Raw genomic sequence first — 13,313 nt, forward strand, 5'->3', positions numbered from 1 at the left:
AAACTTTTTAGATTAAGTATGTATTCTCTAAATAATTTCTTTACAATAAAATTAAAAACATTTTTTCACCCCTTATAAATCACTAGTTTTTGTTAAGCATTTTCTTCAACTCTCCATCAATGTTTCCCCTTTGGGCTGAAACCAAGCATGGAAAATTTCACCTTACCAGACAGGCCTTTTTGGAAATCATAAGCTGTGGTAAGGGAGTTTAAATTTACATTTAACTTCAAATGCTTTTTACCACAAATGATATAATATGGAGTACTGAGCAGTCATTCTTTGGTATAATTGAGCTGGCTTGTTGGTCTGTTCAATTATTTATGAGCCATTTATAGATTTATTTAGGTATTCCAGCGTACTCTGACCTCCATCTCCCAAAATTGAGCATCTCTGGTTTTTTCCCCTTTTTGAGTACATAAATAAGAGGATTTCATGCCAGTAAAAACATTGCTATGTTGCAAAATAATAAGAGGATTATGTATTATGAGAGTTTATTGGGAACCCCCAACAAATAAGGAATGTGGTAATAAAATGAAATAGATCTCAAACATGCTCTGTATTGATGTGATTAAATACTAAATTAAAGAAAGGATAGTGGACAATACTGGAAGAGCAAGACATTTGCTTCTTTTTTATTTCCTCACCTAAGGTTTTATGATTCAGAAAAACTGACAAACTAGAGATTTGAGAAGTTGGAAATATTACCTCAAAAGTAACAAATTTACACTCAATAGAAGTACCAAGAATTAAACAATGAGTTGCAGATACTAGGTTACTGATTATTGATTTATTTGCATTTATATTTTTATTTGTTCATCTATTCATTGCCTTGAGTCATGTAGGATAAAGACTAGTATAATATAGAAATGAAGTCTCTCAGAATGGCAATAAAAGGGAGAAAAAAAGTGGCCAGAGGGAGAAAAATGTAAGAATCAATAAAAGAAACTGGTGAAAGTCTAGAATACTTGCTTTTAGATAAAGAGGGAGTGGAAAGTAATAACTTTGATTGGGACTGCCTTTTTGTTATAGGTGTCCTGGAATTCTTTAGGAAGGTGCAGACAGAGAGAGGTCATAGAAGTCATAAGTATTTGGAATGAAATGGGGAACAATGCTAGTGGAGCAATTGCCACTTATAACTGCTAGAAGGTGTGCCCTAAATCTGTCAGCAAGACTTCTGTCTGGGTTGAGCTGGATAAACAGCAGAACAAGGAGATCAAACCTAACTTATTTTTACTCTGGGTCTTCATCAGTCCCTGCAGAAAGTGACAATCCCACTTACATTATTTTTTATTATGACTTTTAGGTCTTAATTCTGTTTAATTTATTCAATGCAAATCTTAATATTGGGGTTTTCAGGCTTTATAGGAGATTAGCACCTTTTCCTGCTTCTATTTTTCTCTGAGCTGCCTACAGCTTTCCATTATAATTTGCTAATTTCAGAATTTTTGATCATATCACTTATGGGATTTAATTTGGTAGCTTATAATACAGTTCTGATTATTTTAGATGATGTACTCACTCATTACAGCTTTGTGGTGGCTCTCCCTCCACACTGCTGTCCCCATACCTGGTCAATTACCAGTTCTTTTTAAAGAAACTTTAGAATAAAAAGGAGCATATAGTTTCAAAATTATAGGGCATATTATGCATCACTTTTTAGCAGGAACAGAATTATTTAATTAAATTAAGAGACAAGAATAAAATGACAACAACAACAGAAAATCACAGCATCAAGGCTAGATTTAGGTAGGAACATTTCTCGCCATAGTTTTGGTAGAGGAATTTAATATAACAACTTGCATTATGAATTGTCAGAAAGAAGAGATATTATATGCTACATTGCCCAGACTTATTTGAGATTAAAATGAATTTTGGCAGAACAGCTGATGGAGAGAATTCAGAATAACATGCTTTGAGAAATGCTGCCTTATATTTATTAAGTAAAATTTTCCACCTCCACAGAAGAGCCTTGTTTTTCAAATGAGAAAACATAATCCAGGAACCTGGTAACCAAACTAAGGTACAGGGTTAGTCAAATCAGTTTAGCCTTGCCTGGGTAGGTGTGAATGGACAACCCTTTATTTTCCCCTTGTGCTAGAGGCAGAGGTGGGCCTAGAGCCCTTGGGGAAAGCCAAGTGACTCTAACTCTGGAGACCTAGCACGTTCCCTGCATAGCTCTCCTGTCTACCTCCCTCGAACTGTAAGCAACATAATTTGCCTAATGCCATTTCAACAAAAGTCAAATTTGTAAAAGCATTGCATCAAAGAATTAACTCCCCTAAGAATCGATTTGCTAAATTTGCTGATTTCTAAACATTTGCTTCTTATAATTGCTCATGGACTTTATAGATATTCATGCTGAATGGGATGATTTATAATAGTTTTTTGAGGATTTAAAAGAAGTTATAGTTGCTAGATTTTCATAATGGCATTTAAATGTTTCCTCCACCTCTGGCTCAACTTTCTGCTGCTTAATTTGGAGATGCTGGGACAGGACCGAGCAGGGAGCCAGTAAGGGGCACAGCCCGAGCTGTGGGACTAAAGGGTAGAGTTAGGCAAATTGAGCCTCAGCGAGAGGGGGAGAGAGTGAATAAGGGAAAGTAAAGAGAGAGAGGAAGAGAATGTAGGGCAGGGAGGAGAGTTTGGGGTCCCCAGTGCCTTGTCCTAGCCTCTGACAACCCATCTAATATGAATTTCTCTGAATTTAAAAACTCTTTTATTTTTAAAAGTCTGGTTAATTAGTGACTTGATAAATTTGGCAAATGGGTCATACATGTCTAAAATCAATGAAGTGGCTCTCTGTGACTTAACCTAGGGCTAATTAATTGCCCAATGTCAGTATAAAATGTCAATATAACTCAGGGTTATATTCTGAGTGCCTTGCATGGTGTCAGACACTTGGAGGAAAATTAGCAAATATTTGTTGACTGAACAAAGGGAAGAATAAATAAATGAAGGTGTTAAATATCTAGACCCGAACAGTCTAAAAGTGATACTATATTTGGCCTTGCCAATACCTGGACTTATTGCAATTAATTGAACAAATACTATATTTTCTTTGGACATATTTAATGGTCTTAAGAAGGCTCTGAAATACAAAATGGAAACAAAGTATTGATGAAGTGTAATTAGCATGGAAGGAGGAAAAACCTGATGCTTGACAATCTTGCAAATTGTCTCTGATATCAAATTGGTTTGCTAATTTCTCCATGTTCCTCTTTAATTTATACTGTAGTGTTAATAGATTTTTTCAATTTGCTGATATCTAACTGCTCTGACTCCTCATATTTAACAGCCCTTTGTCATTAGCCAGAAATTTGATTTTTAAAAACCACCTCTTTCAGTAATTATCTAGCTCAGTTCAAATAGTGCGTCTCCCCATTCCACACTACCCTGCTTCTATACCATCATTTTGCTTTTAATCTCAACTCTAAGATATATAAATCTAACTCATATTTGAGGATATACTTTAGATTGATTTCATCTCAGTTGCTTTTACTCATTTAATTTTATGTTTTTGATAATTGTTATTATTTCCTTTTCGATAATATAAAACTCTTTTATGAATGGAAATGGGATTTATGTGTCACCAAATTCTAAGTTTTAAAAAATAACTTTACCTTATAATGCCAGATTTCACTAAATTGCATATACTAAGTAGTAATGCAGAATGATCAGTGTATAAGAACACTTTCTGAGGCAAGAATTTTTTTAAGAAATCTCACTAAGGAAAATTTCAAACATTCATAAAAATGAAGGAAATAGAATATGGAATCCCCATGTACTCATCACCACATCACCAGTTTTGTTTCATCGAAAGCCACCCACCCCATGTATTTTTTCAAAGCAAACCCAAGACATCATATCATTTTATCCATGAATATTTCAATAATATCTCTTAAAGATGACTCTTTTTTAAAAAAAGCATACCCACAATATCATTACCAACCCTAAAATTAATAAAAATTCACTATTATCAAATACTCAGCTTTCACTTCTCAATGACTGTATTGTGATTTTTTTAAACAGTGCATTTGTTCAAATTAGGGTCCATAGAAGTTTGAATAGGCTTGAGTTTTCAGATTTAATTTCTGCTTGATTAATCCATTCCAGTTGATATATTTAAATAGTACATATTTAATGGGCTTATTTTCTAAGCATATAAGATATAGACAGGTGTTTAGAAGTCTTTTGCTATGGTGATTGCAAATTTATAATTGTATTAATAATTGTTGCAGTTGTTTTTACTAATTTGTTGTAGTTATGTATTAGAATTAGGATTAATCTTTTGGGCTGCTCTGATCATTTCCAAACCTTAATTCAGAATTTGTTTTAGTTATATTTTCATCTTGCAGTATAATTGAATACAACTAAAACACCCATATAATAGAAACATGTTTATCTACAAGGGAAACTATTTATATCACTGATTCCTGTACAAGCAGATTTTAATTACACCCGAGGGAAATAGTTGTACTCAGCAATATATCAAACTTTTGATGCTTCTGGAGTTCATTACATACAATAAAGTCATTATCTGTCACACCTTATTGCTTAATTTTTGCTTTTCAAAGCTTTTTTATTGGCTGCACTACTTGGTAGTAACAAAACAAAAAGGGACTGCTGCAATTGTAAAGTTAGTCCCTTGTATGGGTGGAGTATTGAAATTATGTGTGGAGAGTATTATATGTGGTTTTTTTTTTTCAACTGAAACAAAGCTTGTATTTTTTAATTTAGACTTTGCGCATCATAATTGGCTAGAAAAAAGTGTCTGCAGACAAGTGGAGAACAGTAATTAACTCCCCTCTCTCCAAAAACCCCAGATTTGTTCTACTCTGCAAGTAATAAATATTTGCTGTAGAACAATTAGAAAATATAGAAAATACAAAGGGAAAAATCACTAGATATAACATCTAGCAACCTTCCAGTAAGTGGTTTGAACTTTTACTCATATTAGTATAGTATAGTATAATATAATGTAATATAAATATTATATTTATAATATAATAATATAATATAATATAATATATAATATAATATAATAGTATAATTAGTATGTCACATGTATCTTTGTATTCATTTTACACAAACTGCTTATTTATCTGCTTTTCTCACTCAACAATACATTATGACCTCACTAACATACTCCTACTCCATTATTCCTTCTGTGTTTCTTTTTGTTGTTGTGCCATCTTGCTGCGTCAGCTCTCTGTGTATGCAGCGCCATTCCTGGGCAGGCTGCACTTTCTTTTGCGCTGGGCAGCTCTTCTTACGGGGTGCACTCCTTGTGCGTGGGGCTCCCCTATGCGGGTGGTCCCCCTGCGTGGCACAGCACTCCTGCGCATGGGCCAGCTCCACACCAGTCAAAGAGGCCCAGGGTTTGAACTGTGGACCTCCCGTGTGGTAGACGGGCGCCCTAACCACTGGGCCAAGTTCCGCTTCCCTCCACTATTCCTTAATGCTCCCTAATACTCTGGTGTTAGACTGCCATGCTATACACATTTAAGCTGTCTCTAATTTTATAAACAACTCTGCAAGAAACGTTCTCGTACATATGACTTGTCCAATTAATTTTTTATGATAAATCACTAAAGGAGAAATTGCTAAAAGTTGGCAGTTATAAAGGTTCTTGAATGACAGTAGAAAACTGGCTTTCATAAAAGTTATGCAACTATTCCTCTACACTTTCTTATGGAGAAGATTTCCTGGCTCCTCATGAGCTCACTAACACTGGGTAGTATTATTCTTATCCTTTGCTAATCTGATAATCATAATTTCATCGTGTTGTTTTAATGTGCATTCTTTGAATTACTAGAATAATAAGAATTTCTATGTTTATTGGACACTTGGATTTTTACTGCAGTGAACTGCTGCTTTGTATTTTTAGACTTGTGTTCCACTAGAGAATTTATCTTTTCTATTATTAATTTTAAAAGATTTTTATGTATATTATCTTTTAAGCGTAATATTTTTTGTAAACATTATCCTTCTTTATTCTTCTTTGTATCAATATTTTTCAGCCTGATAGGGCAGCAGGTCTGCTTCTGGAGTTTCTATTCTCTTCAACTGATCTGTTTTATTGTCTGGTTGTTAAGGACTTTTTCTGTTTCTTTGTTTTGTTTTGAAAAATAGTTTGATTATTTGACTAATTTATTTTCCCTAAAATTAAGAATCATTTTTTGGCAGTCTACTGAGTTAATTTAATAACTGGGTGCTGAGGATATACTGGTGAACCAAAAGGCAGTACTTACATCTGGGCATGAGGAGATAGAAAATAAACATATGAACAAATTAATAGATTAAAAAAACCAAAACAACCCAGGGTAGTGTGATAGAATGCAATTGGGAAGGAGGAGGATAGGATCTGCTTTAGCAGATGGTCAGAGAGGGTCTGCTGAAGAGATGACTTTTGAGCAGAGATGAGAATGCTGAGAAAGATCCAGTTAGCTGGAAGAACGTCTCTGGAGCTGGAAAGCAAATGTAAAGCCTAGATTTGATTGAGTTTGTGGTCTTTGGGACAGTAAGAAGTTGGATGCAGTGGAGCAGATTGAGTGAGGAGAAGAGTGTAATAAGGAGTTGAGGTGGGAGGCTGGCTGGATGTAGAACATGCCAGACCTTGTAACACTCAAGAAGTTTAGCTTTGTTCTCCCAATGCATCAGGAAGTCATTAAAGGGCTTTAGGCAGGGGAGGGATAGGATGAGACTTACGTTTTAAAAAGATTATTCTGGCTGCACTGTGGAGAATGGACTGTACTGCTCTGGCAAGCTTGGAAGTGAGGATGCTTGTTAGAAGGCTCTTGCCATATTCTGGATACAGGGCAAAAACAAGATGAAACCAGCAGCAACAATGAGCAAGAACAGGTTTCTTAGGTAACCTGAATACTTAATTAACCAGAGGAACATCAAGGTGTGACTTCCCAAGAGGTTGCCTTTAAGGCAGTCTCCGATGCCTTCTAGGGCAAGTGACAGGAGAAACAGATGCATGAGCCAGGGACAAAGGAGTTTTACTTAAGGTAGGATCAAATTGCTGGCCAATGCCAGATAACTATTTTGAGAATGTTCTGTTTTGAGATGAGATATTCAATTTTTTAATTAAACTTTGCTCTGAATTTTCAATATCTCATATCATTCAAGGACTAATAATACAAATTATAAAGTTTCAATTTGAGGAAGAAGGTGGCTAATAGGCTTACATTCCCAAGAGCACACATATCAGAAGAGGAAAACAATGCCCTGTTAACCAGTGGAACAAAGAATGCAAGATTAGCCAATGACAATTTTAGAAGCGCAGGCACTATGGCTTACTCAGAGATTTAAACAATCTGTGCGCTGCAGATATAATTCATAAAAAACTAGGTAGTGGTGTAATTTATCTATCTATAAAAATATTCTTTCCCTATACTTTTATTTTTTATTTTTTTTAAAGATTATTTATCTCTCTCCCCTCCCCCCACCCCTTTCCCCCTATCCTGGTTGTCTGTTCTCTGTGTCTATTTGCTGCGTCTTCTTTGTCCGCTTCTGTTGTCAGCGGCACAGGAATCTTTGTCTCTTTTTGTTGCGTCATCTTGTGTCAGCTCTCCGTGTGGGCGGCACCATTCTTAGGCAGGCTGTACTTTCTTTCGCGCTTGGCGGCTCTCCTTACGGGGCGCACTCCTCACGAGTGGGCTCCCCTATGCGGGGACACCCCTGCGTGGCACAGCACTCCTTGTGCGCATCAGCACTGCGCATGCGCCAGCTCCACACGGGTCAAGGAGGCCAGGGGTTTGAACTGCAGACTTCCCTTGTGGTAGACCGACGTCCTAACCACTGGGTCAAGTCTGATTCCCTCCCCTATACTTTCAGAGAACCTAAAATCTCTATCATTAACTTAATTCTGTATTAGTTATCATTATTAATAATTAGTCCTTTATAGTTAACTTTATTTAGTCTTCTCTCTTACACCATGAGTTTATTTATTATTCTTTTCATTTCACAGATGAGAAAATAAAATTCAGACACATGAAATGATTTGCCCATTCAAGATCTCTCTCCTGGAAAGTGGCCAATAGGCATTCAAATCCTGGTCCTCTCTCTCCAAGACCAAATTATCTATCCTTCCTGGCTAAGGATATTGGTAAAATCATTTAATATAACAAAATAGCTCCTTAATACCCCTGGATTATAGAGCAAAATCCTCACGATGAGGCAGGTTTTAAAGGGAATGGAACAAGTAGGGATTCTGAGGGTAGGTAGAATGTTGGTGATATTTGCAAGCTGTTCTGTAGACTTGAAGGACCCCTGGGATTCATTGAGATCAACTCCTGAGGCCCAGGCCCCTCACCTGGGAAACAACATGCTGCCCTAAGGCATGCCCTAAGGAGACTCCCTCCTGCTTGGGCTCACTGACCTCGATGGTGGGATAAGCAGAACTCTGATCTCTTTCATTGAGCTCCCCAAATGCTGAATTTATTTTTTCTCTTAAGAGTAAGGAACACTTTTTAGGAATCCTTGGTTAACTGAGCATTTTTGAAAACAAACAAACAAAGGCATTTACCTTGGTGGAAATCTACCTTATTCCCAACAATATTACTGTCTGTTTCTCTATGTCCTAGTTTTTTTACCCATCAATAAAAAAAAGTTCCTAGGCAAAATAATGAGCGTAGGCCCTGATATAAGCCTATTCCCAAAGCTGCCCCAGGTCAGACCTGCATCCTCTGTACAAACTGTCGAGGAACACTAACCACAATCTTCTGAAAACTTTCCCCAGGCCTGTTTTGTTCATGAGAGTTGGTTGGTGGAGGGATATTTGCACCAGAGGGGTTTTGTAGTTGTGTGGGGGTCTGGGATATGAAGTATACAAACAACATCTTGGACTGACTTTTCCCAGATTCATGGATTTATCCCAGTCTAAATTTAAGTCTGTTTCCCCTCTGCCCTGCGTCTTACATGTATTTATGCTATAACCCAAATTCATTTCCATTTTCTAAATGACGTTATTTTCCAAGGATAATTTAGAAATACAGTAACTACTCTGGGGAAGTTTTGATATAACCAAAATTATTTGTTTGAGAGGGGCTTAGAACAAAAAAAGATACAATTTCAAACATCTAATAGTCTGCATTTTTCTCATTAGTGTAAAGATATGCCTAAGATTCTGATTTGAAAATAATTTCTTGAGCTATTCCTTGGTCAATGCAAAAGGAAAATACAAAAACTTTAAAACTGTCTCTTTTTAGATCGCTTTAATTACAGCTCGAATCTCACAGCCTTTATCATACTATTCCTTTTCCCCCATCCTATGTTCCTGTTTTCTTCTATCTTTATCTCTCCTGGTGCCAGTTCTCTTTCCCTCCTCAAGAGCCAGAAATCCCCAATACTCTATTACCTTTAAAACCTAGGATCAAACTTAGTGTTGATTTTAAGCCAGGTATTTATGAGTTTAGAGCCACTGTCAAAGACTTTCCAAAGTGCAGCTAGGTTAGAGAAAAGTTTTCAGGGGGATTTAAGGCGGCTTTGGGAGTCTATACGTCAGGGCTCCCAGATTTATACCAGTAAGTTCATATGTTAGTGGAAACCTCAGATGTTAAAAATTATATGGAAAAGGCAAATGAGAAACCCCAAGTGTTTTAGTTTCCTAGGCTGCTTATAGGAAATACCATGAAATGGGTTGGGTTAAACAATGGGAATTTATTCACATTTTTTTTTTTTTCAGGAAGTACTGGGGATTGAATCCTATATTTTGTTCATGGAAAACAGGTGCTCAAACCATTGAGCTATACCTGCTCTCCATGCTCATGGTTTTGAGGGTGGGAAAATGTCCAAATCGAGGCATCATCAAGGCAGTGCTTTCTTTCTGAAGACCAGCTGCCAGCGATCCTGGACTCCTCTATCACTTGGCAAGGCACATGGTAGTGTCTGCTACTCCCTCTCTTCTCTTCTAGGTTTCACTGATTTCAGCTTCTTGCATCTGTGACTTTTTTCTTTCTCTGTCTGAATTTCATTCTATTATAAAGCATTTCAATAGGAGGATTAAGGCCCATCCTGACTGAGGTGGAACACATCTTAACTGAAGTAACCTCATCAAAAGGGCCTACTTACAGTGGGTTCACACCCACAGGAATGGATTATTTTTAAGAACACATTTTTCTGGGATATGTATAGCTTCAAACCACCACACCAAGGTTCACTTAAATACCCTGTATTGGATAGGAAACCAGAGAGATTTAGAAAAGTCTAAATGTTGAAAGCCATTTCCAAAGTCTGTTCTATGAAAATAGATTGTATTCTCATCAAGTCCTACAAGCAAAGAAAGGATGAGTCCATGAAAGATTTCATAGACTGTCCTTTAAACTTTTAGGCAGTATTTAGGAATAGACTGAGAAGCAGATGTGATACCAGCTCTTGCCTCACTTAAAAAAAAATGTATTAAGTTCAAAATAGGGAATTCAATAGTAAGCCTAATCTATATTGGGAAGTAGCCCCATTTGCCATTAAATCCTGAGGAAGGGAGTCACTTGATAAAGATGCTTTTAGATTTTATAAATAGAAAGAACCTGGGGAAAAGAATTACACTGCATTAATAAAGAAACTAAAGGAAACAATGAACGAAGTGATCAGTGAAGATGATCAGAAGAGGAATCAAGTAGCCAATTTCCTCTTTGCCCTTGTATTCATAAGGAGAAATTTCTCTAAATGTTAAAAGACCATCTTGCAAAATTTGTATCGATACAAGCACTCTATCAACCTTAAACCCTACTGCTGTTGCACAATCTTTCTCAGAGACAGCAAACTACTCAGGTGATGACTATCTCTAAGAATACTCAGACATTCTCCGTGTCCCAGCCCATAACTGTCATCCTTGGACCTTTGCCTAGTGAATATTCTCTCTTATTTTGTGATACCACACCCACTATCTTCATGGGTGGGAGGGGGGCATGAGCTGTGCAAATGGAATGGCCAAATTAAATACTCTCCTTGTAGCTGCTGAGGCCTCCTCTTATGTAATGAGATCATAGCTAATTTGGACATTGATTTGACAGCACAATCGTATCTAAAATAAGCCCAAACTGAGGATCTCAGGGAGATGCCAGACTTTTTGTGGGCAAACATTCTATTGATATAGACAGGTTTATTGGGGTTGAACACATTAAACACATTAGTTCAGACTGATTCATCAAAACCTCTACCCTAACTTGTTCAATACCTTATTAAACCAGACATTAAAGACTAAAACCAAGAGTTATAACTCTAATAGATAAAGGATTCATCATACCTTATACAGCCCTTGTAAAACTCCTATCTTCCCAGTCAAGAAAACCATTGAGTAGGTATATAGATTTGTTCAGGACTAAGCATCCTAAATAAAATAGTCATTCCCCACTTCCTGTAATGCAAGCCCAAATAATATTTTTTATCTCTTGTGCCTCCTGAGGTGGCATATTTCATATCATAGATTGGTGCTCTACAAAAATTTCTTTGGTATTATTTTAGAATCTAAAGTTTAGATCAAAATGTTTGTTTTCCTTCTCCTGGAAAAATCAGCAATATACCTCTTGTACTATTATGCCTCTAGAACTGGCTGCGGAATCCTACTTTTCACAAGATCAAGGGTGTTAAATTTCCTTGTGATTCTATTCTTATCCAATATATGGATGACCTTTTATTGTGTTCTAAAGATGAGGTAAACTCTAAGACTAATTCAATCTGCTTTTAAGACTGATTCCATCTAGTTTTTTACCATTAAGTTTCCAAAGGGAAGTCACAATTTTCTCTAAGTAACGCCCATCACCTAGGACAAGGTTTATCCCAAGGAGGTGAATCCCTTACTTCTTGCAGAATACAGTGCATTCAATGCTTTCCGAGGTCAGTAACTAAGATCAATTAAGTAGATTTCTAAGTCTCACTGGCTACTTTAGGCAGTGGTTTCACAACATTTCTGAAACCATTATACCACCATATGGTTAAACTAAATTCTTAGTAAAGGATACTCTTTTTCTGTGAACCTAAACATGAATAGGACTTCCATGATTTAAAATTTTCCCGTCAACAGCTACCCTCTCGGGACTTGCCTAATTACTTTAATTACTCTAAAACTTGTATCTGTTTGTACATGAGGTCCATGGAGAAGCCCTTGGAGTTCTGAATCAACTTCATGGAATTATTGGAGATTAATGGCTTACTATATAGTCCCTCTCTTGACCCAGTGGTGAAAGCCTTCTCACCTTGCCTAAGTGCAATCACAGAAGCAGCTAGACTAGTAGAGTCTTCCACCAACTTGGTATTAGGGTCTTGTCTCAGTTTTCTGTTATTGCCATAACAAAGTATCACTGACTGGGTGGCTTCAAACAATAGGAATTCATTGTCTCACAGTTCTGGAAGCTACAAGTCCAAATTCAAGGCGTTGGCAAGGCCATGCTTCCTGTGAAGTCTGTAGGGTTCTGGCAGTGGCTTGCTGGCAATGCATAGGATAACTCAGTCTTTGCCTCCATCACATGACACACACTCTTTCTCTCTCTCTGTCTTTATTATTCACTGTGCAAAAAATTTTCTCTGCTTATAAGGACATCATTCATATTAGATTAGGGCCCATTAATAACATCTTTAAAGATCCTATTTACAAATAAGTTCACATTCACAGGACAGAGGGTTAGGATTTAAATATGTCTTTTGGGGAAATGTAATTCAATATGTAACAGATTACATGACAGTTTACACTTTGTGCTGTACAGTTCCATTGGCCTTTACAAATGCATACTATTATGAATCCATCATTTCATTATTATACAGAAGAATCTCCTGCCCCAAATATGTCTAGTTCTAGCCATTCATTCTCCCCCTCCCTTCTGAACCACTGGCAACCACTATCTTTATATCAATGTTACATGTTCTACTGCCAGCACAAGATAGCATCCATGATAACAACTAATTTACTTTGGTCCATGAGTCTCCCCATGACTGTTTACTCCCCAATCCCAAGGGACCCAGAACAACACCTTCTCTGATATCCCAGGCTCAGAGAGGACCCAAATACCACAGGGAAGATGGAAGAAATTATCCTGTCCACAGCTGCAAACACTCCTGTTGTTAGGGATGGGAACCATCCATATCATCATCATTTAGTTCAGGGGTTCTTAACTTTTTTTGCTCCATGGTTCAACATCTGTTCAAACGGTCATTTTCAGCAAACATTTAGAAACTCGAGTTTTCCACCAGCCTATCTTCCGGACTTGACTTCCATGAGTCTGCTCACTTCCTATTCATGTCAGTGAGATCATGTAATATTTGTCCTTTTGTGTCTGGCTCATTTTACTCAAGATAAGGTCCTTGAGATTCAT

Source organism: Dasypus novemcinctus, chromosome 13, assembly GCF_030445035.2.
Source record: "Dasypus novemcinctus isolate mDasNov1 chromosome 13, mDasNov1.1.hap2, whole genome shotgun sequence".
In the NCBI taxonomy this organism is placed as follows: Eukaryota; Metazoa; Chordata; class Mammalia; order Cingulata; family Dasypodidae; genus Dasypus; species Dasypus novemcinctus.